The following is a 24,091-nucleotide window of genomic DNA, read 5'->3' on the forward strand; positions in this document are numbered from 1 at the left end:
AGGTCAGGAGTTCGAGACCAGCCTGGCCAACATAGAGAAACCCCATCTCTACTAAAAAAATACAAAAATTAGTCAGGCGTGGTGGCATGCGCCTCTAATCCCAGCTACTCGGGAGGCTGAGGCAGGAGAATACCTTCAACCTGGGAGGTGGAGGTAGCAGTGAGCCAAGATCGCACCATTTCACTCAAGCCTGGGTGTTAAGAGTGACACTCTAACTCAAAAAAAAAAAAAAAAAAAACTAGTAGAGAAAATAATTATACATAGAAGAACTAGAAAAGAAGAAATAAAACTATTTTCAGATGACCTGAGGGAATACCTGGGAAATCCTAGAAAACTGAAAATAAAACTCAAGAAACAAAAGAATTCAGTAAGGTAGCAGGATACAAAATGAACACGAAAAAAAAGTCACACTTCTATATGCAAGTAACAATTAGAATACATAAGGGATGACAAAGCCCCCGTTTTTTTCTTCTTTTTTTTTTTTATTATACTTTAAGTTCTAGGGTACATGTGCACAATGTGCAAGTTTGTTACATAGGCATACATGTGCCATGTTGGTTTGCTACACCCGTCAACAAGTCATTTACATTACATATTTCTCCTAATGATATCCATCCCCCAACCCCCACCCCACAACAGACCCTGGTGTGTGATGTTCCCCTTCCTGTGTCCAAGTGTTCTCATTGTTCAATTCCCACCTATGAGTGAGAACATGCAGTGTTTGGTTTTCTGTCCTTGTGATAGTTTCTTGAGAATGATGGTTTCCAGCTTCATCCATGTCCCAGCAAAGGACATGAACTCATCATTGTTTATGGCTGCATAGTATTCTATGGTGTATATGGGCCACATTTTCTTAATCCAGTCTATCACTGATGGACATTTGGGTTGGTTCCAAGTCTTTGCTATTGTGAACAGTGCCGCAATAAACATACGTGTCTATGTTTCTTTATAGTAGCATGATTTACAATCCTCTGCGTATATACCCAGTAATGGGATTGCTGGGTCAAATGGTATTTCTAGTTTTAGATCCTTAAGGAATTGCCACACTGCCTTCCACAATGGTTGAACTAATTTATACTCCCATCAACAGTGTAAAAGCGTTCCTATTTCTCCACATCCTCTCCAGCATCTGTTGTTTCCTGACTTTTAAATGATCGCCATTCTAACTGGCATGAGATGGTATCTCACTGTGGTTTTGACTTGCATTTCTCTGATGACCAGTGATGATGAGTATTTTTTCATGTTTCTGTTGGCTGCATAAATGTCTTCTTTTCAGAAGTGTCTGTTCATATCCTTTGCCCACTTTTTGATGGGGTTGTTTGGTTTTCTCTTGTAAATTTGTTTAAGTTCTTTGTAGATTCTGGATATTAGCTCTTTGTCAGATGGGTGGAATGCAAAAATTTTCTCCCATTCTGTAGGTTGCCTGTTCACTCTGATGGTAGTTTCTTTTGCCATGCAGAAACTCTTTAGTTTAATTAGATCCCATTTGTCAATTCTGGCTTTTGTTGCCATTGCTTTTGGTGTTTTAGTCATGAAGTCCTTGACCATACCTATGTCCTGAATGGTATTCCCTAGGTTCTTTTCTAGAGTTTTTATGGTTTTCAGTCTAACATTCAATTGTTTAATCAATCTTCAATTAACTTTTGTGTGAGGGGTAAGGAAAGGATCCAGTTTCAGCTTTACACATAAGGCTAGTCAGATTTCTCAGCACCATTTATTAAATAAAGAATCCTATCCCCATTTCTTGTTTTTGTCAGGTTTGTCAAAGATCAGATGGTTGTAGATAAGTAGTGTTATTTCTGAGGCCTCTGTTATGTTCCATTGATCTATGTCTCTGTTGTGGTACCAGTACCATGCTGTTTTGGTTACTGTAGCCTTGTAGTATAGTTTGAAGTCAGGTGTCGTGATGCCTCCAGCTTTGTTCTTTTGGCTTAGGATTGACTTGGCGATGTGGGCTCTTTTTTGGTTCCATATGAACTTTAAAGTAGTTTCTGCCAATTCTGTGAAGAAAGTCATTGGTAGCTTGATGGGGATGGTATTGAATCTATAAATTACCTTGGGCAGTATGACCATTTTCATAATATTGATTCCTCTTATCCATGAGCATAGAATGTTCCTCCATTTGTTTCTGTCCTCTTTTATTTCGTTGAGCAGTGGTTTGTAGTTCTCCTTGAAGAGGTCCTTCACATCCCTTGTAAGTTGGATTCCTAGGTATTTTATTCCCTTGGTAGCAATTGTGAATGGGAGTTCACTCATGATTTGGCTCTCTGTTTGTCTGTTAGTGGTGTATAGGAATGCCTGTGACTTTTGCACATTGATTTTGTATCCTGAGACTTTGCTGAAGTTGCTTATCAGCTTAAGGAGATTTTGGGCTGAGATGATGGGGTATTCTAAATATACAATCATGTCATCTGCAAACAGGGACAATTTGACTTCCTCTTTTCCTAACTGAATACCCTTTATTTCTTTCTCTTGCCTGATTGTCCTGGCCAGAATTTCCAACACTATGTTGAATAGGAGTGGTGAGAGATGGCATCCTTGTCTTGTGCCGGTTTTCAAAGGGAATGCTTCCAGTTTTTGCCCATTCAATATGATATTGGCTGTGAGTCTGTCATAAATACCTCTTATTATTTTGAGATATGTTCCATCAATACCTAGTTTATTGAGAGTTTTTAGCATGAAGGGCTATTGAATTCTGTTTAAGGCTTTTTCTGCATCTATTGAGATAATCATGTGGTTTTTGTTGTTAGTTCTGTTTATGTGATGAATTACTTTTATTGACTTGTGTATGTTGAACCAGCCTTGCATCCCAGGGATGAAGCTGACCCGATAGTGGCGGATAAACTTTTTGATATGCTGCTGGATTCAGTTTGCCAGTATTTTACTGAGGATTTTTGCATCGATGATCATCAGGGATATTTTTCTAAAATTCTATTTTTTTTTTGCTATGTCTCTGCCAGGCATTGGTAACAGAATGATGCCGGCCTCGTAAAATGAGTTAGGGAAGATTCCCTCTTTTCTATTGATTGGAATACTTTCAGAAGGAATGGTACCAGCTCCTCTTTGTGCCTCTGGTAGAATTTAGCTGTGAATCCGTCTGATCTTGGACTTTTTTTTGGTGGTAGTCTATTAATTATTGCCTCAATTTCAGAGCCTGTTATTGTTCTATTCAGAGATTCAACTTCTTCCTCATTTGGTCTTAGGAGGCTGTATGTGTCCAGGAATTTATCCATTTCTTCTAGATTTTCTAGTTGCTTTGCATAGAGGTATTTATAGTATTCTCTGATGGCAGTTTGTATTTCTTGGGATCAGTGATAATATCCCCTTTATCACTTTTGACTGTGTCTATTTGATTCTTCTCGCTTTTCTTCTTTATTAGTCTTGGTAGCAGTCTATCAATTTTGTTGATCTTTTCAAAAAACCATCTCCTGGATTCATTGAATTTTTTGAAGTGTTTTTTGTGTCTCTATCTCCTTCAGTTCTTCTCTGATCTTAGTTATTTCTTGCCTTCTGGTAGCTTTTGAATTTGTTTGCTCTTGCTTCTCTAGTTCTTTTAATTGTGATGTCAGCGTGTCGATTTCAGATCTTTCCTGCTTTCTCTTGTGGGCATTTGGAGCTATAAATTTCCCTCTACACACTGCTTTAAATGTGTCCCAGAGATTCTGGTACGTTGTGTCTTTGTTCTCATTGGTTTCAAAGAACATCTTTATTTCTGCCTTCATTTCATTATTTACCCAGTAGTCATTTAGGAGCAAACTGTTCAGTTTCCATGTAGTTGTGCGGTTTTGAGTGAGTTTCTTAATCCTGAGTTCTAATTTGATTGCACTGTGGTCTGAGAGACAGTTTGTTGTGATTTACATTCTTTTACATTTGCTGAGGAGTGCTTTACTTCCAATTATGTGGTCAATTTTAGAATAAGTGAAATGTGGCGCTTAGAAGAATATATATTTTGTTGAGTTGGGGTGGAGACTTCTGTAGATGTCTATTAGGTCCAATTGGTGCAGAGCTGAGTTCTAGTCCTGGATATCTTTGTTAACCTTCTGTCTCGTTGATCTGTCTAATATTGACAGTGGAATGTTAAAGTCTCCTATTACGATTGTGTGGGTGTCTAAGTCTCTGTAGGTCTCTAAGGACTTGCTTTTTGAAACTGGGTGCTCCTGTATTGGGTGCATATATATTTAGGATAGTTAGCTCTTCTTGTTGAATTGATCCCTTTACCATTATGTAATGGCCTTCTTTGTCTCTTTGGATCTTTATTGGTTTATAGTCTGTTTTATCAGAGACTAGGATTGCAACCCCTGCCTTTTTTTGCCTTCCATTTGCTTGGTAGGTCTTCCTCCATCCCTTTATTTTTAGCCTATGTGTGTCTCTGCATGTGAGAGGGGTCTCCTGAATACAGTCCAGTGATGGGTTCTTGACTCTTTATCCAATTTGCCAGTCTGTGTCTTTTAATTGGGGCATTTAGCCCATTTACATTTAAGGTTAATATTGTTATGTGTGAATTTGATCCTGTCATTATGATGTTTACTGGTTATTTTGCCCATTAATTGATGCAGTTTCTTCATAGCATCGATGGTTTTTACAATTTGGCAGGTTTTTGCAGTGGCTCGTACCGCTGTTTCTTTCCATGTTTACTACTTCCTTCAGGAGCTCTTGTAAGGCAGGCCTGGTGGTGACAAAATCTCTCAGCACTTAGTTGTGAAGGATTTTATTTCTCCTTCACTTATGAAGCTTAGTTTGGCTGGATATGAAATTCTGGGTTGAAAATTCTTTAAGAATGTTGAATATTGGCTCCCGCTCTCTTCTGGCTTGTAGGGTTTCTGCCTAGAGATCTGCTGTTAGTCTGATAGGCTTCCCTTTGTGGGTAACTTGACGTTTCTGTCTGACTGCCCTTAACATTTTTTCCTTCATTTCAACCTTGATGAATCTGACAATTATGGGGTTGCTCTTCTCGAGAATTTTTCCAAGGAGTATCTTTGTGGTGTTCTCTGTATTTCCTGAATTTGATTGTTGGCCTGCCTTGCTAGGTTGGGGAAGTTCTCCTGGATAACATCCTGAAGACTGTTTTACAACTTGGGTCCATTCTCCACGTCAGCTTCAGGTACACCAATCAAACGTAGATTTGGTCTTTGCACACAGTCCCATATTTCTTGGGGGCTTCATTTGCTTCTTTTTACTCTTTTTTTCTCTAAACTTGTCTTTTTGCTTTATTTCACTAATTTGACCTTTAATCACTGATACCCTTTCTTCCACTTGATCAAATCGGCTACCGAAGCTTGTGCATGCATCACGAAGTTCTCGTGCCATGCTTTTCAGCTCTATCAGGTCATTTAAGGTCTTCTCTACGCTGTTTATTCTAGTTAGCCATTCGTCTAACCTTTTTTCAAGGTTTTTAGCTTCCTTGCGATGTGTTAGAACATGCTCCTTTAGCTCAAAGAAGTTTGTCATTACTGACCTTATGAAGCCTACTTCTGTCAACTCATCAAAGTCTTCCTCCGTACAGCTTTATTCTGTTGCTGGCAAAGAGCTGTGACGTTTTAGAGGAGAACAGGCGCTCCAGTTTTTAGAACTTTCAGCTTTTCTGCTCTGGTTTCTCCCCATCTTTGTGGTTTTATCTACCTTTGGTCTTTGATGTTGGTGACCTGCAGATGGGGTTTTGGTGTAGATGTCCTTTTTGTTGGTGTTGATGCTATTCCTCTCTGTTTGTTAGTTTTCCTTCTAACAGTCAGGTCCCTTAGCTGCAGGTCTGTTGGAGTTTGCTGGAGGTCCACTCCAGACCCTGTTTGCCTGTGTATCACCAGCGGAGGCTGCAGAACAGCAAATATTGCTGCCTGATCCTTCCTCTGGAAGCTTCATCCCAGAGGGGCACCCACCTGTATGAGGTGTCTGTCGGCCCATACTGGGAGATGTCTCCCAGTTAGGCTACACGGGGGTCAGGGACCCACTTGAGTAGGCAGTCTGTCCATTCTCAGAGCTTAAACGCTGTGCTGGGAGAACCACTGCTCTCTTCAGAACTGTCAGACAGGGACGTTTAAGTCTGCAGAAGTTTCTGCTGCCTTTTCTTCAGCTATGCCCTCCCCACAGAGGTGGAGTCTATACAGGCAGTAGACCTTGCTGAGCTGCAGTGGGCTCCACCCAGTTCAAGCTTCCCGGCTGCTTTGTTTTCCTACTTAAGCCTCAGCAATGGTGGACGCCCCTCCCCCAGCCAGGCTGCAGCCTCGTTAGATCTCAGACTGCTGTGCAGTGCTAGCAGTGACCAAGGCTCCATGGGCGTGGGACCTGCTGAGCCAGGAATGGGAGAGAATCTCCTGGTCTGCTGGTTGCTAAGGCCGTGGGAAAAGCACAGTATTTGGGTGGGAGTGTCCCATTTTTCCAGGTATAGTCTGTCACGGCTTCCCTTGGCTAAGAAAGGGAAATCCTCGACCCCTTGCACTTTCCAGTTGAGGCGATGCCCCACCTTGCTTCAGCTCACCCTCCATGGGCTGCACCCACTGTCCAACCAGTCCCAATGAGATGAACCAGGTACCTCAGTTGGAAATGCAGATATCACCCATCTTCTGCATTGATCACACTGGGAGCTGCAGACCGGAGCTGTTCCTATTCGCCATCTTGGAACGGAACTTTTTTCAGAAAGCCCCTTTTTAATAGTAATTTTAGAAAGTAAAATATTTAGGAATAAACAGAAATGTTCAAAACCTACATAAAGAAAAATAAACATTCTTAAAACATAGAAAAGTAGGACTGTACAACTGAAAAGAAATACCCTGTCCTTGGTTAGAACATCTCAACATTAATAGGTCACAAACTTACAAATCATAAAGCTTTTTATGGAGTTAGACAAGTTGATACTGAAGTTCAAATGGAAAAAGTTCAAGAAAAACTGGGAAACACTGAAAATAAATAGATATGAGGGGACTATCTCATTAACACATACTACAGGCATTAAAACGTACTATAAAGCTGCTATAATGAAAACAGTGTAGGACTGCTACATTGAACAGGCAGAACAGTGCAAATGAACAGAAAATCCAGAAATAAATTCCACTACAGATAGAAATCTAGTATCTGTAAAGGCGATATAACAAATCATTAGCACAGTTATAGTCATTTTAAACAACAGACGAGAAAAAAAGATAAAATTCAACATTTCTCACATCATACATAAAAATAAACTGCAAATAGATCAGAGATCTAATCGTAAGAAAACTACAAGTACTTTTTAAAAGTGCAGGAAGCAGGAGAGAGGGATTCCTCCTATAAACTAAGCATTCATAAAAGAAAAGGCTTTCTCAATAGAACTGAACTACAGACATAAAATTTTGCAGGACAAAAATACATCAGAAGCAACATCAAAAAACAGGTAACGAACTGGATGGAAACATTTGCAACATATATCACAGGATAAATGCCTAATATCCCTACAAAGAACTCCTAAAACTGAGGGGGGAAAGCCCAAATATCCTATGGAAAGTGGCTCTTAAACATATGAAAAGACATTCAACTCTGCACATAAAAGATGAATGCAAATTAAATGTACCCAAAATTCCATTTCTCACGTATCACTTGGCAAAAATGGAAGTTTCACCATGCACTCTGTTTGCAAGGCTGTAGGGAAGCAGGCACTCTCATATACTGCAGCAGGGAAGGCAAAATGTTACAGCCCCCATGCAGGGAACTGGGCAATATTCTAATAAAACTATGTAAGTATTTGCCCTTTGAACCTTTTCGCTGTTGTTGTTAGCAACAAAGTCTCACTCTGTCACCCAGATTGGAGTATAATAGCTCACTGCAGCCTTGAACTCCTGGGCTCAGGGGATCCTCTCAAGTAGCTGGGATTACAGGGGCAAGCCACTGCACCGGGCTTAGTATTTGCCCCTTCAACCAGCAATCCCATTTCTAGGAATTTTCCGTGAAGATACACCTGTAAAACTATGAAAATAGGTATCATTGCAGCATATTTGTAATTGTAAAATAGTGGAAACTACTTAAATGCACAAGCATAAGAGATTGGTTGAATAAACTACGGCACACACAAAGTAGTAAGCACCTGCAAAAACGAATGAGGAAAATCTCTACAAACTTATATGAGGTAATTTCCAAGAGATACTGATACATGAAAAAAGTGAACTGCAGAAGAACATATACGCTACTTTTTAGGTAAAAACAAGAAAAATAAGAAAACATAAATATCTCTGTGTTATCTTTATAAAACTGAGTAAAGCCCAGAAAACAATACAATTGGTTTCCTACAAAGTATGGGGTGGAATGGGGACGAAGGAGTGACAATTTTCTGAGTATACCTTTTTGTACAGTTTTATTTTTTGGAAAAGTAAATAATTTCCTATATATTCAAAAAATTAAATCGACAAGGATGTAAAGAAAGGGGGCACAAAAGCTGAACGAAAACTAATACAAGTGAACTATATTTCAAATTAATATCATAACCACACTCAAGGAATAATAAAGAAAGAACTAAGTAATTATGAGAACTGTATTTGGTTACATACCCACAGGAATGAGTACAAAAAGGAGGGAGAACTTAAAACAAATTTCAAACTTTTTTTGATATGTTTGTTTCTTACATGATTAACCAATCTTGAAACTGTTTTAGATTTATTATTTAGTTGAACAAAAAAGTAAATGTGTTGATACTGCTGGAAGCCAAGGTTCTCACTGTGAAAGACGGACATATAAATATGAGAAGCAAGCAAGAAAGAAACCTGCGTGGACGGATTAGAATTAGAGAAACTGGTGTATCTCTAAATAAAAAAAAAAATGCAGATGTATGTGTCCATGTATGTTTTTCAATATGCATTTGTGTATATATGTATAAATGTAGATGCATGTGTATACATAAAGCTTATATATTTCCTACCTCTGTCCTCTAAAAGGGCCTAAAAGCCAAGACCCAGTAGCAATCAACACACTAGTGCCAAGATCTTGTTCGCTAATATTATTCCCCACTAAAAACAATCAGAGCTCCTCAGAGAAATGGCTGCTTCCAAAGCTGGGGCAGAACAAGTAAAAGATAATCCTGCAACAACTTCTTTTGTCAGAAATTAAGGAAGCACTGAAATATGTGATGGAGGACTGTCATGCACTTCAACTAACCAAACCTGGGCAATTTGAGTAGCAAAAGCTCTATGACTTCTAAAGCTGTTTGGTCTTCCCAATCTTACCTTTTGAAATTCTGTCCCATAACTGTCCTTTCCTCTGTTTCCCCTAACCAGAGACATCTATCACTACAGTTGTGTACGTCTCTAGCACTCCATGATATAGTATTCTGGCCAACTTTTTTTTTTTTTTTTTAAACAAATCCACAAGGAAAATTCTATGTTCTGGATTCTAGCTCTTGTACATTTATCAGAATGTACTATGCTCACTCCAATAAGCAACTAGAGGGCAGACTGTATATTTTTCACTATTGTTTGCCCAAGGCCAAGTACAAAGCCTATTCTTTATTTGCAATTTGGTAAACATTTATTCAACTGAAATGTTTAATTTATTCCATTGCTCATGGTTTTCCTCTTTCCAGCAAACACTAAGAACAGTCAATTTTCTCCCTTTCATTCATCCATCAAATCTGATTGGGATAAGTTCTATGCTCACTTTCTAATTAAGCAGTCACCAACCTTTTTGGCACCAGGGACTGGCTTTGTGAAAGACAGTTTTTCCATGAATGGGGAAGGGAGCTGGGGAGAGATGGTTTCGAAATCAAACTGTTACACCTCAGATCATCAGGCATTAGATTCTCATAAGGAATGAGCAACATGGATCCCTCGCATACACAATTCATAACAGGGTTTGCACACTCATGAGAATCTAATGCTGCTGCTGATCCTACTCACCATTCACCTCTTGCTGTGTGGCCCCATTCCTAACAGGCCATGGACCAGTCCCAGGCCATGACCAGGGGATTGGGGACCCCTGTTCTAAATGACTTCTCAGTTACTCCAATCCTCAAAAATGTCTGCATGTTTAGCTCCTTCAGTACACAAGAGTCTTATCAGTACCATTTATGTGTAGCAATATTAGAAAGTATGTTTTATGTGGCATAACATCACAATTTCAGAAGTTGTCCATATCTCTTATTTTGAGTAAGATAAATAAATGTGGGAAGAAGTCAGTTTGTGCACATGTTAAAGGAAAAAAATTAAGATTTTTTTTTTCTCAAAATAAAAAAGGATGCTATAGTCAAGTAAATTTGGGAAATACTGAACTGAACTAAGTTACACCAGGTTCTCAGGTCTTTTAATACATCAACATATAATGGGATTCTCTCATGGGAAACAAAGTATTCAGTGCTTTCCGGATTTATATGACCATGGGATCTTTACACTCCAAGCATCTCCTGGAAAAAATATACCATAGAACACACTTTGGAAATGTTTACTACACTATGACTGGCAGAAAACATCTTAAGTATCTGTGAACATAAGAAGATACTGCCATGGCCAAAAGAAAACACCTGGTTAATACTACCAGGGTGACATGAAGCTTTCTACATAATATACAAAGTAGCTACTGATTCAAATTGCAATTGCTTAAAGACCAAAAGCCTATGAGCTCTAAATTAACTATCTGTCTACTCCTGGGCCCCCACTAAAACTCTGGTGTGAGTTTCCACTTCCTCTCCCAATTCTTGAACTACGGATAACCAACTCTACTATGAGCACCCCACAATTAAAACACACATACACACAGAGAAAATGAGAGGTCTGAATTATGGCAGTGCTTCTCAGAGTTTAATCTTCATATGAATGACCTAGAAATTTTGATGAAACACAGATTCTGATTTAGTAGGTATGGGGTTAGGCCTGAGATTCTGTGTATCTAGGAAGCTCTCAGGTAACACCAATACTGTCTATGTACAGACCATAGTTTGGATAGTAAGTGTATAATGCGTATCAGGACAAAACGTTGAGGCCTCTAACTCATATCCAATGGCTATGTCTTTCAAACTACTTTCCAAAGATTTAATTCTTCCATCGGAAAACAATTAACTTTCATTAACACAGCAACTGTACACAAAAACTGAAGATACACTTAAATCCCTATTATCTGCTGATGATTATGTTTTACTAGAAATGGCAGTTTCCTGTAGAGAGCCATAAAAGTACAATTATCTAAAATCATTTTTAGTCTAAATCTTTGTTCCACCTGTCTTTCCCAAAACCCATACCAACACAGAAACACAGTGACTTTCACGGCAGCCAGGAACTGTCTCCAATTTTACTGACTTACAAGGCTGCAATTGTAGGCCCTGCCCCCAACCAAAAAAGACATGTATAAAGCCAGCATCTTTCTCAATGATTTACTGAAAGCAGCAGCTCATTTTAATAAAACCATCCCAAAACATAAAATTGATTAAACCAACTGCTGTGTTGGGCATACAAAACAGCTCATCAAAATCATTCAAGAATTTTATTCTTACAGATTTTCTTTCAGGCTTTGAGAATTTTTCTCCCATTCCAAACTTTTATCTTGATACTGATTATCACTGAAATAAATAAAAAAAAAGGATCTTTAAATCTATGAAACAGTTTTTAAATACAAAGTAGATCAATTCAAGAAAATATTTTAATAAACTGATTCATATACAACTTAATGTACATACTAAAGCTAATAACCACTTTTCTAGAATGTATTTTGTGTAACAAAATTAAGGGTTTATACTTCTTATACCTCTTATGATGTCAAACACTGTGTGGCTTTTCCTAGGCACAGCATTGTCATTTAGCAAAGTATTACACAAGACATATTACCCTCATTCCTTAACAAGGAAAACTGTAAAATTAGATACTAATTCTCTTTATGTTTCTTGATATTAAACACTGAGATTTTACTTCACTAAAACACAAAGATGCTTATTTCTTTGCATGTTACACGATGCCTTTATTTGACTTTTTATAATTAAGTAATTTTAGAGTATTTTTGTCACAACGAAGGACAAAGATAAGCCAACTGTTTAGATTCCTCTCCTTTATATTGTGTCTTTGATCACTAACAATGCTGCATGAACAGCCAACAGAAGGCTGACATTTCATAAAATATGCAGTGATAAAAACTAATACTGTAGCATCTGGGAGTGATATATAAAATGCAGAAATACACCTAATAACTATGATCTTAAATTACAAGTTACTAAAAGCTAAATAAAAGGCATACCTAAGAACAAAAAAATAGCAAGATTACAAAAGGCTTTCTTTTACTTCTATTTCTAAAAACAAAGTTTTTAAAATAATTTAAGTCTATTAGACTTTTCCTACTACTCTACAACTTAAAAACCCATTACTTTCTAAGAACAGGGTATCCGTACTATATACACCTCTCAACAACTGAAGAACATGTTACAAAACCACCAATGAAAGACCCTGTTCAAAATGCAGAGAAGTTTTTCTTCTCAGATACTTAAAAATGTTAAAACTGCTAATGAAGTAAAACAACACATAACTTTTATGACAAGATGCCAGAGAGAACGTCTAAAATAAAATTTAAAGTCCATAATAATCTAAACAAATATACTCTTAATACCAGTATTAATACATCCTTTCACAATCTAAGCCTTAAAGTCCTTGGTAAACCACCGGAAGCAAGTAAAATGTGCTCAAATATGTTTAAGTAATTTTACCTTTACTACTAAACATTTGTTTTTTAATAGTAAGCAGGGAAGTCACACAATAAAGACAATCCGAGAGCAAACATTTGAATTTATCTTCATAGCATTTGGTTTAATATTCCACCTATATCCATCAAAATCACAGTCTAGCAGAAGTGTCTTATTTTTTTTTTAATATGTGTGCTAAAGGGAAATGAAAAAACAAAGGCCATATTCAGCACTTCAAGAACTCTGAATTACACTTTGACTAAAGAAAATATACATGTAAGTATGTAGGGGGCAAGTGTCCTTGTGCTTATAATTCGCATCTGAATTCAGGGATTTTACTACTTAGGGCATACCCACTGCCTGTTATTCTTACCATGGTTTTTTATGTCACTTAATGGAGATAAATATTCTCTTCCCTTCTCATATTTACATCAACGATACTTAATTTTTTTAACACTGTTAAAATAGGTTAAACACCCATCTCAACATCACTCTTCATCTCCAACTGGACAAAGAATGGCATCACAAGACTGAGAATACAGAAGGCATATTTACATTCATAATGTTCCTAACTATAACATTTATGTAAATTATGTTTTTATATTTGCAAATACAATAATTTTTAGTTTCACTGTATATTTTGCCATTTTTTCAACATTAACTTTCTTTTTTTTTTTTTTTTTTTTTTTTTTTTGAGCAGAGTCTCGCTCTGTCGCCCAGGCTGGAGTGCAGTGGTGCAATCTCAGCTCACTGCAAGCTCCGCCTCCCGGGTTCACGCCATTCTCCTGCCTCAGCCTCCCAAGCAGCTGGGACTACAGGCGCCCATTACTACGCCCGGCTAATTTTTTGTATTTTTAGTAGAGACGGGGTTTCACCGTGTTAGCCAGGATGGTCTCGATCTCCTGACCTCGTGATCCACCCACCTCGGCCTCCCAAAGTGCTGGGATTACAGGCGTGAGCCACCGCGCCCGGCCTCAACATTAACTTTCTATGGTTATTACAACCTCAAAAAATCATGCCTATGAAGTACATGACATTGTTCAAGCCACTAGATAAAAACACCTGAAGTAAAAAAATAACATATCTAAGCATAACATATCTACTTTTAATCTAATCTTATTCTCCTACAGAAGACAGCTTTAGTATATTAACTAAAAATTCCTAATTGAGTTTAGAAAATCTTCCTTTTGGAATTATTTTCGTTATCTTTTAACTATTTCACATGAGTTTACGTATCACATAAATGACATAAAATTTACTATAATTATTTTAATGTCGGGCACCTATTAATCATTCTTTCCATTATGTTGTCTACTGAATTTACCCAGATATATAGCATTATGTGTATTTAGAAGAAAATAATTAAGTTGGACCATTTGAAGACCTGCACTTTCAAGAATAATTTACCCTATCAAAATTTATTTGTGAAGTAAGAAAAATTATAAATACCAATGACAGCAGAGGGGAAAAAAGAAGGCAATTTTCTAGGTTTTCTGATTGTCAAAAAAAATGACAAACCACATTCTTCAACTATAACTAAGTAGGTAATTATGAAATTAGCTGTAGAGCATCTTTCTCTCTCTTCCAGAATGTAAAGTCCATGAAAGCTGAGTCCATACCTTTCTTGTTTAACTTTTTAATCAGTGGTGCTTGAGTGTAGGCAACCAATTAAGATTTATGGGAAAAAAATAAGTGGGCATTTGTAATGAACTGTACATGGCTAAGAGAGATTCAAAGAAATATAACATGGTCCCTGCTTTCTTAACACTTAAAATCCAGTCAGCAACATAGGACCTAGACCCAAGTAAAAAACAAAAGCAAGTAATAGTATAAAATACTAAACAGGAAGTGCTTTGTGAGTAGCAATAAAGCAAAACAGGAATTCAGAAGATGGTGAAATCACAGTAGAACCACCGCAGAAAGACTTCACAGAGGGGGCAAGACAAGAGCTGCAAGTTGGAAAAAAGTACGTTAAGCTTTAGGTGGACAAAACAACAAAAGTAGGAAGGCCATCGTAGAGTAAAATGCAGAAAAGGCATCAAACACTCAGAAATGAAGAAGGATATGCCAATGTAAAAATATTCTCAGTATGTTGGGACCATCCTGACAAAAATGAAAGCATTTTGTTACTGGCCAGTGGAGGAAAAAACTAGGACAAATTTATGAGAGAACCTCAAATAGCAGACTGGAAAGTCAAAATTTCAATCTTTAGGCAAAGTGGGGCCAATGAAGGTTCCTAAGCAGGAGATTGTCTGGGTAAAAGCAATGCTTTAGGAAGATTAATCTGACAGCAATGCATAGGACAGATTTGAGGACAGCAGGGATACAAATTAAGAGACTTCTAAAATATTCCAGGAATAAGGCTGCAGAGGAGTCATCTAGGCTTTTGAGAATGGTATAGAACCGGCAGGAGCAAAAACTACTAAGACAATACATTGACTAATGAGATATAATGGGTAAGAGAGAACAAGACTAGGAATTCTTAGATCTAAGATAAAGAGTCTAAACGATAACAGGAGGGAACAAAGAACGGCTGGATCTGACTGGAGCGCACAGATCAGTGGCAAGACGATTCCGGTTCCAGACATTCACTGTGAGGGGACAGAGAGATGGAAACATAAAAATGAGGTTAAATGTAGAGCTATAAATTTTACAGTTCTCTGTGAATATGTAATAGTTTAAAATCTTGAAAAGGAAGGGAAGAATAAAGAGCAGAGATTGAAAATTATACTACACTAACAAAATCTATAAATACACCTGAGGAAATTAACTAAAGTCAAATAAAATGGAATGACTATATAAGATAGTTCCAGTATAGAAGGAATAACTCAAAAAAGGAGAACACAGGCCCATAAAGAGAGTGCTTGCAAAAACTTTACCCAACATTGTTAAACAAGCAGGGTCTTTGAATGTACTGCAAGGAAGAATAATTTGTAAATATTCTGGGTTTTTTTTTTTTTTTTTGAGAAAGAGAGAGAGAGGCTATGTTAGGATAAAAACGAGAGACAAAAACTAAATATCTGAGGAAACAAAAACTCTTAAACATATAATTTCTTATTGTTTTGTTTCACTAAAAGAAAAAGCTAGGACATTTTCCTTTTAAAAAGTCTTCAGTCCATACAGCATGCAAAGTAAATGCCCATACAAGATTAAAAGAAAAACACTTTCATGTGCTTTTTATGCTTTATATATCAATTATATTCACTTTCATATTTTTTCACATCTGCATTAGCTCTTACTACTACTCTCTCAAGTTTAGGCCAGTATCCATATAAACCATACACTGTATTTTTATATTTCTTAAATGCTATAAAATATTACAATGAGAAAAAAATCTAACAAGTATTGTACCTATTTTTAAAAATACACACACTCAGCTGGGCGTGGTGGCTCACGCCTATAATCCCAGCACTTTGGAAGGCTAAGGAGGGTGGATTACCTGAGACTAGAAGTTTGAGACCAGCCTGGCCAACATGGCGAAACCCCTTCTCTACTAAAAATACAAAAAATTAGCCAGGTGTGGAGGTGGATGCCTGTAATCCCAGCTACTTCGGAGGCCAGGCAGGGGAATTGCTAGAACCCAGGAGGTGGAGGCTGCAGTGAAGCCAAGATCACGCCACTGCACTCCAGCCTGGGCAACAAGAGTGAAACTCTGTCTTAGGAAAAAAAAAAAAAAAAAATACACACACCCAATTTGCATAGTGGAGCCTACAGAAGAACATAGAATTCACAGGGAAAACAGAAATCAGGAAAAGTCCCCACCCCCTCCCCCGACTTCACCATGGGCCTAAAACAGAAAATAACAACATAAACTTCAAGAAAAGAGACCCAACATGAAACATAAATTTAAATGTAAAATAAGGCTTTAGAAAAACGTTTTCCAGAGTGTAACTTTATCTGAAGAACCCTGGGAATGGTTTAATTGTATCAAGATTTAGAATTCCAATGGAAAGGTTAAAGCTTTATAATGTATAATCTTTACCATCATACGCAAAGAAGAGAGATGCTCATTCATCAGCACAAGGAATTGTTAGGATAACTTATATGAATGTACTCACTGTACGTGGGTGTCTAACTCCACTAAAAGATATTTAAGCTAACCAATAAGTCAGATGTGTTCTTAAAAATGCTAAGTGGTTGTTTATGTGTGTTAGATTTTTTGTATGGCATGTTAATATACTTTTCCTGTATGATATAGTGAACTCAGTGATAATAAATATGTGGTGTGTCTGCCGCCTACATTTTCACTGACAGCACGTGGAGTGTAAAACTGGCATTGTAAACTGAAAAGAAAGAAATTAACTTTAGAGGTATGTAGCATTAGTTTTATCTTACGCATTACTAAATCTAAATGCAGATGGATTATTAAATTAAGGACACAAGTGTGTATATATTAGCAAGTATCAAATATCTATTTAGCTTATTAAAATAAAATATAGAATAGAAAATCATCAATTGGTCTTTTTTTAGGCTGTCCAAAGAACAAGTTAATCCATTTGAATACAAATCATATTCTGTGCTTTGGGGAAATTCCAGACTACAAATTTAAGTTGAAGAGTAGACATAAATGGTAATTTAGCCATTAGATACACATAAAATACATAATTGTTGTCTTTGATTAATGTAGTATAATCTAATAAACAAAAAATTTCAAGAAAATGAAATTAAAACATTCAAATACTTTATTAAAAGGCAGCTGTGCTAGTAGAATTGTTTCTGTAACAGCTGTTTAAATAAATGTAATGCCCAGTTAATTCTTTAGTATAAAATAAAGTCTAAAGGTAGAGGGAGAAAAAAAGTCTGTCTTAATTCCTCTTCTTCACCTGTAACAGTGTAAGGACAGAGTCAAGCACAAGCAGCAATACAAATTTAGATGTTACAAACTCAGGACTCACTAGTTACTTTACTACTAAACACTGAGGAATGTGAGAAAAATAAGCTTTAGTGAGAAAGAAGTTAAACAGTGATGTAAGCAGTCATATTACAAAACATGTGGCACCTTTATACCTAAATAATCGGCCCCCAAAAGAAGCTAGGAACAGCCTTGAGTGGACAGGCAACAAGAAAGTGGGGACCTGGGTCCTACAATCACAAGGAACTGAATTTTGCCAAAAAAACTGAATACACAGGAAACGGATTTTCTGACATTTGAACTTTAGCATGCTACATCTCATACTGGACTTCTGACCTACAGAACTGTAGAATTAAAAACTTGTGTTGTTTTAAACCATTAAATTTGTGATAATTTGTACAGAAATTACAAAAAACTAACACATGAGGACTAAAAATAAGGCAGGATGACAGGCAAACAGAGGAACTGTACCAAGAAAACTGGGCTCATGATCACCCTACTCAGCACAATACCCACACACAACTAACTAGCACGTTTTTGACACGAAATCAGTTTCCCCAATACAGAATGCAAACTTTTACCTTAAGAGGAGGAAGTTTTCAACCAAGTCATTTTTCAGTTGTTAACTAATTTCCTAAAAAGAATTAAACTCCATAAGCAAGCTGCAAATACAGGCATACCTACTTTTATTGAGCTTTGTTTTATTGTGCTTTGCAGATAATGCATTTTTTTACAAATGTATGTTTGTGGTAACCCTGTGTTGAGCAAGTCCATCATATATAAGTGCGATACGATATTTTTTCCAACAGTATGTGCTCACTTTAGGTCTCTATGTCACATTATCATAATTCTCACAATATTTCAAATTTTTTAATTATTATCATATCTGCTATGGTGAACTGTGATCAGTGGCCTTTGATGTTACTATTATAATTATGTTGGGGCAGCACAAACCACACCCAGTGAGGCAGATAACTTAATCAATGAATGTGTTCTGACTGCTCCACAGATTAGCCATTCTGCCATCTCTCCCCTTCTCTCCTCAGGCCTCCCTATTCCCTGAGATACGACAATACTGAAATCAGGTCAATTAATGGCCTTACAACGGCCTCCTAGTGTTCAATTGAAAGAAAGAGTCGTATGCCTCTCATTTGAAATAAAAAGCTACTTTTATTGAGAGCCAAGACAGGCCAAAAGTTAGGACTCCCAGGCTGGGCACGGTGGCTTATGCCTGTAATCCCAGCACTTTGGGAGGCCGAGATGGGCGGATCACGAGGTCAGGAGATCGAGACCATCCTGGCTAACATGGTGAAACCCCGTCTCTACTAAAAATACAAAAAAAAAAAAAAAATTAGCCGGGTGTGGTGGCAGGCGTCTGTAGTCCCAGCTACTCAGGAGGATGAGGCAGGAGAATGGTGTGAACCCAGGAGGCGGAGCTTGCAGTGAGCCGAGATGGCGCCACTGCACTCTAGCCTGGGTGACTGAGTGAGACTCCGTCTCAAAAAAAAAAAAAAGTTAGGCCTCCTGAACCAAAAAGCCAAGTTGCAAATGCAAAGGAAAAGTTCTAAAGAAAATTAAAAGTGCTATTCCAATGAACACATGAATGTTAAGAAAGTAAAATAGCCTTAGTGCCAATATGAAGAAAGCGTGTGTGGTCTAAACAGAACACCAAAACAGCCACAACATTCCCTTAAACCAAAGTCTAATCCAGAGAAAGGCCCTAATTCTTTTTTTTTTTTTTTTGAGACGGAGTCTCGCTCTGTCGCCCGGGCTGGAGTGCAGTGGCGCAATCTCGGCTCACTGCAAGCTCCAGAAAGGCCCTAATTCTCTTCAATTCCATGAAGATAAGAGACAGTAGTGAGAAAGCTGCAGAAGAAAAGTTAGAAGCCAGCAGACATTGATTCCTACGGTTTAAAAAAAGAAGCCTTCTCTATAACATTAAAGTGCAAAGTGAAGGAAGTACTTATATAGTAACTGCAGCAAGTTACCCAGAATAGTTAAGATAACTGATGAAGGTGGCTACATTAAGTAACAGATATTCAACGTAGACGAAACAATATACAGTATCTTCTTTCAATGTATTAGAAGAAGATGCCATTTAGGACTTTCATAGCTAGACAGGAGAAATCAGTGCCTGGCTTCAAAGCTTCAAAGGACAGGTTGACTATCCTGTTACAGTCTAATGCAGTTGGTGACTTTAAAGCCAATGTTGATTGACCATTTGGTAAATCTTAGGGCCCTTAAGAGTTATGCTAAGTCTACTCTGTGCTCTAGAAAAGGAACAACAAATGCCTGGATGACAGCACATCTGTCTGCAGTGTGGTTTACTGAATATTTTAAGCCCACTGTGGACCTACTGCTCAGAAAAAAAGATCCCTTTCAAAATACTGCTGCTCACTGACACTGTGCCTGGCCACCCAAGAGCTCTGGTGAAGATGTACATGGAGATGAACGTTGCTTTCATGCTTGCTAATATAATATCCATTCTGCAGCCCATGGGTCAAGAAGTAATTCTGACTTTCAAGACTTATTATTTAAAAGATACATTTTTTAAAGCTATTGCTGCCATAAACAGTGATTATTCTGATGAATCTGGGCAAAGTCAATTGAAACCTTCTAGAAAGGATTCATCATTCTAAATCCCACAAAAAATATTATCATGATTCACGGGAGGAAGTCAAAATATCAATATTAACAGGAGTTTGGAAAAAGATTATTTGAACCCTCACAGATGACTTGAAGGAGTTTTCAATATTTCTGTGAGGAACTGCAGGCAGGGTGGAAACAGCCACAAAACAAGAATTAGAAGTGGAACCTGAAGGTAAGACTTTAATTGCTGAAATTTTATGATAAAGTGTGACTGGATTAGAAGTTGCTTCTTATGGATGAGCAAAAAAGTAGTTTCTTGAGATGGAACCTGCTCATTGTAAAGATGCTGTGAACACTGTTGAAATGACAACAAAGGATTTAGAATATTCCATAAAATCAGTTGATAAAGCAGTAGCAGAGTTTGAGAGAACTAAACTCAATTTTGAAAGAAGTAGTTCTATTGTGGGTAAAATGCTATCAAGCCTAATCACATGCTACAGAGAAACCTTTCATGAAAGGAAGAGTCAACCGATATGGCAAATTGCACTGCTGTCTTATTTTAAGAAATTACTACAGATGAGCCAACCTTCAGCAACCACCACCCTGATCAGTCAGCAGCCATCCACACTGACTGACCCACGACCAGCAAAAAGATTACAACTCACTAAAGGCTGAGATGATTGTTCACATTTTTTAGCATGAAGGTTTTTTTTTTTAAATTAAGGTATGTACATTGTTTTTTAGACATAATGCTACTATACATTTATATACCATAATATAGTGTAAACATGATTTTTATATGCACTGAGAAACCAAAAAATTCATGTGACTCACTTTATTTTGATCTTTGCTTTACTGTGGTGGCCTGGAACTGAACCTGCAATCTCTCTGAGGTATGCCTATAGTGATAATACACCCTTTTTCCCCAACAATTATAACTTTATTCCAAGTATTAACATAATTAATTTTTTATTCTATCTATATTCTTTCTTTCCTTCTTCCTAATGACATGTTTCACCATCTGCAATAACAATTCAAAAAGAAACAAAATAAGAAAAGGTTTAATACACCTTCCTGAAATATCCATTATCTAAGCATTTAAAAAACTACTCACCCGGCCGGGCAGGGTGACCCATGCCTGTAATCCCAGCACTTCGGGAGGCCAAGGCGAGTGGATCACCTGAGGTCAGGAGTTCAAGACCAGCCTGGCCAACACGGTGAAATCTCGTCTCTACTAGAAAATACAAAAATTAGCTAGGTGTGGTGGTGCATGCCTATAAACCCCAGCTATTTGGGAGGCTAAGGCAGGAGAATTGCTGGAACCTGGGAGGCAGAGGTTGCAGTAAGCCAAGATCACACCATTGCACTACAGCCCGCTCCGACAACAGTGAGACTCTGTCTCAAAAAAAAAAAAAAAAAAAAAACAACTACTCACCCTAATTTAGGTCAGAGAATATGTTTCCACAGAACAGGTAAATGTTCTACTTAGGCTAAAACTTAAGACTCTCCTTTAAGATGAAAAAAATAATAATAATGCTGTTAATCATTGAGAAAACAGAGCTAAGGATGTGGAAGTAAGCAGCATTTTATCTTTCAATCCAAGTTACTCTTAAAGAGGTCGGCATTTGGTTATGCTTAAGAGAGTGTAGAATAATATACTTTGGATTAGAATCATTCCCACACTAAATATAAATGTTTTTTTAAAAATTCAGTATAGTTCTCAATACATTTAATTTAAAAATTAATTATAAAATTATAAATACTACAGGAATTGATATCAATCAACAACATATTATTAGATATGGCCCAACCCCTCTAGGAGCTCCAAATTTCGTGTTTTACTATTCCTGGGAATAGTTAATATTATTTCACACAATTCAAGAGTCACTGAATCCAGATTCCAAAGCAGTTTAATATTTTAGTCAAAATATGAATATGAAAAGGTGCTCAACATAACTGATCATCAGGGAAATGCATATCAAAACTACAATATGGTATCATCTCACCACAGGTAAAATGGCTTATAGCTATTGCCAAAAGACAGGCAATAACAAATGCTTGTGAGGATGTGGAGTAAGGGAGCATTTCTACACTGTTAGTGGGAATGTAAATTAGTACAACCACTATGGAGAACAGTTTGGAGAGTCCTCCAAAAAAACTAAAAATTGAGCTACTATATGAGCCAGCAATCCCACTGCTGGGTATATGCCCAAAAGAGAGGAAATCAGTATATCAAAGAGGTATCTGCACTCCCATGTTTGTTACAACACTGTTCATGATAGCCAAGATTTGGAAGTAACCTAAGTTTCCATCAACAGATGAATGAATAAAGAAAATGTGGTATATATAAACAATGGAGTACTATTCAGCCACAAAAAAAAGAATAAGATCCTATCATTTGCAATAACATGGATGGAACTGGAGGTCATTATGTTAACTGAAATAAGTCAGGCAGAGAAAGACAAATATCACATGTTCTCACTTATTTGTGGGATCTAAAAATCAAAACAATTGAACCCATGGAGATAGAAAGTAGAAGAATGGTTACCAGAGGCTGGGAAGGGTAGCAAGAAGAAATGGAGGGGAGGTGGGGATGGCTAATGGGTAAAAAAGAAAAAAAAGTTAGAAAAAGTGAGTAAGACTGAGTATTTGATAGCACAACAGAGTGATTACAGTCAATAATAATTTAATTGTACTTTTAAAAATACTTAAAAGAATAGTTGGATTGTTAACACAAATGAGAAATACCTGAGGGGATGGATACCCAATTTCCATGATGTGATTACTACACATTCCATGCCTATATCAAAATATCTCATGTACCCTATAGATACTATGTACCCCTAAAAATTAAATATTAAAACATTTTTAAAAAAGAAATGAATCTGCTATCAAATACAATTAAACATAAAAATTAAGTAACAGTTAAAATTAGGATGAAAGTAAAATGATACTTGTAGATTATATGCTTTTTATATGTGGATATAGAAATTAAAAAATCACAAAAATAGTTCAATACTATAAACTAAATCTACAGCTTTCAGCAGCTTTCTTACTTTTAACAATGATCAAGTAGAAAATGTAAGTCAAGGATGACTCCACTGTTTCTGACTGTGCTAATAGAAAGATGGATCTGCTATCAACAGAGATGGGGAAGACTACAGGTGAAATATGTTTGGAAGAGAAAGAACAGCAGGTCAGTTTTTAGTATGTTGAGTCTGCGATGACAATCAGATAGCTAAAAGTAGGTGTCAAACACATTAAATGGATCATAAGCCTGGAGTTCAGGTAAGAGAGCTAAGTTGATCACTTTGGTATTTAAAGACATAACATTGATGAAATCACCAAGGCAATAAATGTAGATAGAACAATTAAAAGGTCAAGGCTGGGTGCGGTAGCTCACTCCTGTAATCCCACCACTTTGGGAGGCCAAGGCAGGTGGATCACGTGAGGTCAGGGGTTTGAAACCGTCCCTGGCCAACATGGCGAAACCCCATCTCTACTAAAAATACAAAATTAGCCAGGCAAGGTGGCACATGGCTGTAATCCCAGCCACTTGAGAGGGTGAGGCAGAATTGCTTGAACCTGGGAGGCGGAGGTTGCAGTGAGCCAAAATCGTGCCATTGCACTCCAGCCTGGGCAACAAGAGAAAAAAAAAAAAATTAAAAGGTCAAATGACTGAGTGTTGACACTATCCTAATGAAAAGGTAAAGAAGAATAGAATGAATTCAGGGTACTGGTGCAGGCTTCTGTCCTAACTGTGATGAGTTTAAGATGGAATGGGAGGAGAGGAATTGGAAAGACCAAGTATAAACAATTCCTCAGAAGTTTTACTGCCAAAATGAAGACAGAAATGGAACAAAAGCTGGGAGGACAAGTGAGATTTTTTAAAGAATGTTTTGGCTGGACACGGTGACTCATGCCTGTAATCCCAGCACTTTGGGAGGCCAAGGCAGGCAGATCACTTGAGGTCAGGAGTTCAAGATCAGCCTGGCCAACATGGTGAAACCCCATCTCTACTAAAAATACACAAATTAGCTGGG

At 37.3% G+C, this 24,091-nt stretch overlaps 1 protein-coding gene across 10 annotated transcripts in view; it reads right to left on the reverse strand.

The window, feature by feature from the left end:
- The window catches only part of TBC1D5 (TBC1 domain family member 5), a 590,707-nt gene that overhangs the window by 459,952 nt on the left and 106,664 nt on the right, over positions 1-24,091 (reverse strand). For 6 of the 10 annotated variants that reach the window (XM_032143402.2, XM_058433544.1, XM_058433546.1 and 3 more), the window contains one exon: positions 11,435-11,500. The exons of 3 other annotated variants lie outside the window; for them this stretch is intronic. The gene's annotated coding sequence lies outside the window, so the exon portion shown is untranslated. Of the gene's footprint in view, positions 1-11,434; positions 11,501-18,040; positions 18,059-24,091 lie in introns of those variants that run through there. One more of the 10 variants, XM_058433543.1, reaches the window with a different exon arrangement.

This window comes from Hylobates moloch, unplaced genomic scaffold, assembly GCF_009828535.3.
Source record: "Hylobates moloch isolate HMO894 unplaced genomic scaffold, HMol_V3 SCAFFOLD_22, whole genome shotgun sequence".
Classification (NCBI taxonomy): Eukaryota; Metazoa; Chordata; class Mammalia; order Primates; family Hylobatidae; genus Hylobates; species Hylobates moloch.